Source organism: Triticum dicoccoides, chromosome 6B (genome assembly GCF_002162155.2).
Source record: "Triticum dicoccoides isolate Atlit2015 ecotype Zavitan chromosome 6B, WEW_v2.0, whole genome shotgun sequence".
Taxonomy (NCBI): Eukaryota; Viridiplantae; Streptophyta; class Magnoliopsida; order Poales; family Poaceae; genus Triticum; species Triticum dicoccoides.
In genome coordinates this window covers 94,925,691-94,929,078 of record NC_041391.1, presented here as the reverse complement: position 1 = coordinate 94,929,078, position 3,388 = coordinate 94,925,691, and positions in this window count along the sequence as shown.

The following is a 3,388-nucleotide window of genomic DNA, read 5'->3' as shown; positions in this document are numbered from 1 at the left end:
GGGGGGGAGGGGGGGGAGGGACCCCCCCTCCCCCATCTCGGCGTGGCCGAGCCAGGAACGAGCCATAGCAGGCGATGACGCGGTGTGCCGCGGCATCGCATGCGGAGGCGAGTCCGTAACATGACTTGCCCCATTATCTTATCTTTATTTTTAGGGGAAAAACATGACCGTTATTAATTATTTTTTCATTTGTACTTGTTTGATAATTTTTTTGTACTGTTTGTGAGTTATTATTTGTACTTTAGCCATTTGTTTTCTCCATCTATATTATTTTTTATTTGTATTTGATTTTTGGTATTATCTTTTGTAACTGGCTAGAGATAGTGGGCTTTACCACGGTTGTGGGCTTTAGCTGTCCGTTTTCTCCCAGTCATCTTTTAACCCTCCCACTCACCTTTTAACCTTCGATCTTCCCCGTTCCGCTCCTCTGCCGTCCCCAAATCGATTCCGTCTTCATTCCCCTCTTCTTCTCTTCTCGGAGGGGGAGTTGTTACTCATGTTTCGCCGCGGGAGCGTCGGCCGGAGGGCTCAACCCCAGGGGTGGAGGTCCGGGTGTTCTGTTTTGTTCTTTTTGCTCTGCCATTGACTTTGCTTGCGTTCTCTTATGTTCAGATTTTCTCTCTATTTCTAATCTCTTGCTCTCTTTGCTGTCCCAGGCTGCACTCGCTAGGGTTCCTTTGCTGTTGAACGAGCGTTTGGCGGCACTGATACTGGATTGCGTGGCGGATTTTGTGTTTGCTGGTAAGAGTTTTGCTTTTGTATGGCGTGCTTCGTTTCTGAAATAGTTCAAATCCCTAATTTTTGTTCATGTGTCTTGTAGATCTGGTTCGGCAGATTTTAGGACTGTAGATCTCAATGGGTACATCATCCAGTCCGGACAAACTGAATGCAGGTGATTTTTGCTGTATTTTGGATGATGTTTTAATAGATCTGGTTTTTATGTTGTACAGTTGTTGCCGTATCGACTTTATAAGTTGTTTGTATTTTGATATGTGTTAATTTTGTCCTGGATTGTATGGCGTGTATGGTTTTGGCAGTTGATGCAACCTGCAGACAGGATGTAGTACTTATCACCATGTGTATTTTGAACTGCTGTCATGGCATTTGAATAGGTTGTAGTAGTCAATGAAGAACTAGTATGGTGTTGAAAGAGTTGTGTTTTCTGAAGTTTGTTCTGCAAGTGGTGGGTTCATATTTGTTTTATTCGGTGAACTTGTAGTGTTCACATAGTTGAACTGATTGATTGTTCTTGTACTTTTTTTGCTAATTATGATGATTGTTGCAGATGTTGGAGTGCCGGTGCCTCCTGATTCTGACAAATCAGAACGCTTTCAAGATCTTGTGAATGTTATTTTTGAGACACCAAATCCTCTAGAAGAACTTGCGAATGTTGCTGGTGTTTCCCTTATATTTGCTCTATTTTTATCAGCCTTTAATACATATATATGCTTAGTTACATCAGTTGTTCCGTTTTGTTTTGTGTCTGATGCTATGCGCTTTATTTATCTTTGTGTCTGCAATGTTAATTGTGTTTTAATTTTTTATGTGCGTGGTTATGTTATTGGTTTATGTAGTTAATGATAGCCATGGTGTTCCAAAGGACATTGCTGATGTTGTTAAAGATATTAATGATGGAATGTATTCACTTAACGTTGATGATGGTGATGGCAGCTTGCAGTTGTCTGTTACTCAGTCTCAAAGTGTCGATGGCACTGAGCCTGTTACCCAAGCTGAGGATGTTCCTATGCAGTTACAGCTCGAGGACGAAAGGATAAGAAAGAAGAAGTATGAATTCCAGAAGAGAAAGGAATTGGAATGGCGTCAAAAGGCTGCCTGTGTGCCAGAAAGTGATGTTGATGTTGCTCAAGCTACTAAATGTGTAGGCGGTAAAGGTGGTGACGCGGGTTTTTCAACTGTTCATGTCGGATCTCATGGAAGTGACATGCCTGTGAAGACAAACTTGATGCAAACTTGTTTGACGCAAGTGTTTGATCGTGATGGAGTTAAGGAGAAGAAAGCTGTTTTGAAGAGGAAGATGTCAGATCGAAATCCTGATGGCACACAGAGGCGTAGCCCACGTGTGAAAGCTGGTTCCCAACCTGGTAATAGCAAAGCTGATGCGGATAGTGTTGCTGTGAAAATTGGTCCAAGCAAACTTGGTGGCTCCTCTGTTCGTCGGAGTTCACGAGGTTTGACAAATAAGAAGCCTTCTTCGTCTCCTCTTCAAGAGCGGTCTTTGTTGAAAGAAAATAAGAAGCGTAAAGTTCATCCTGCAAAGATGAACAAAGGTGTGAAGAAGCGTGCTCGTGTCGAAGCTGAAGATGCTGCATCTGAAGAAGATGATATTGAAGTTGATTCAGAAGATGAATTTGCAGTGGTATGTGTTTTGTACTGCATGTGACTTGCTAGTTGTACTTGCAACGATTTAATTGTGTTTGGGATGGTATGCTGGCCAGGTGAGGCTGGTCATTGTTTTGCATCTATTTGATTGTGGTACTGATGTTGTTTTAATAGTTGAACTTGTGCAAACTTTTCTTAGTTTTACTTACCTTCATATGCTTGTTTTGTTTCCTATATTCATTGTTTGTAGTGGTATGTGTTTTGTTGTGCATGTGACTTACTAATTGTAATTGTAGTGATTTAATTTGTGTTTGGGCTGGTATGCTGGCCAGGTGAGGCTTGTCATTGTATTCATTAATTGAGGGTGGTCCTGATGTTGTTTTAATAGTTGAACTTGTGCAATCTTTTTTTACTTACATTCGTATGCTTGTTTTGTTTTCTATATTCATTGTTTGCAGTGGTTTGTGTTTTGTACTGCATGTGATTTACTAGTTGTACTTTCAATGATTTAATTGTGTTTCGGCTGGTATTGCGGCCAGGTTAGGCTGATCATTGTTTGGATCAATTGAGGGGTGGTACTGATGTTGTTTTAATAGTTGAACTTGTGCAATCTTTTCTTTTTATTTTTACGTGCATTCATATGCTTTTGTTGTTTTCTATATTCATTTTTTAAGGTGTGGCTTTTTTGTTTTCATTTACAGCCTGTTAGCGTTATGAGTCCAGTCAAGCCGGTGGGAGGCAATGCCAGAAAAGTTGCCTTGGATGAAGGTGACCAACGGAAATTGAACTTAACTGTGCGATGTTCGTTGAGAGAGGTTGAAGATTGTGCTAAATTGCTCAAGAGTCGGCATGTGGCTAGGGTTCATGCATCTGGTTTTGGTTCTATCTTCAGGTGGAGGGTGAAGTCTAACATTTCCCGCCCTCTGATGGGAGTTTTGTACCTGAGGATAGATTGTGATACAATGACTATTGACATGGGTGAGGCTAATAAGAAGCTTCGCATCACTAGTGATGGTATACAACAATTATTTGGTTTCCCTCGTGGTGG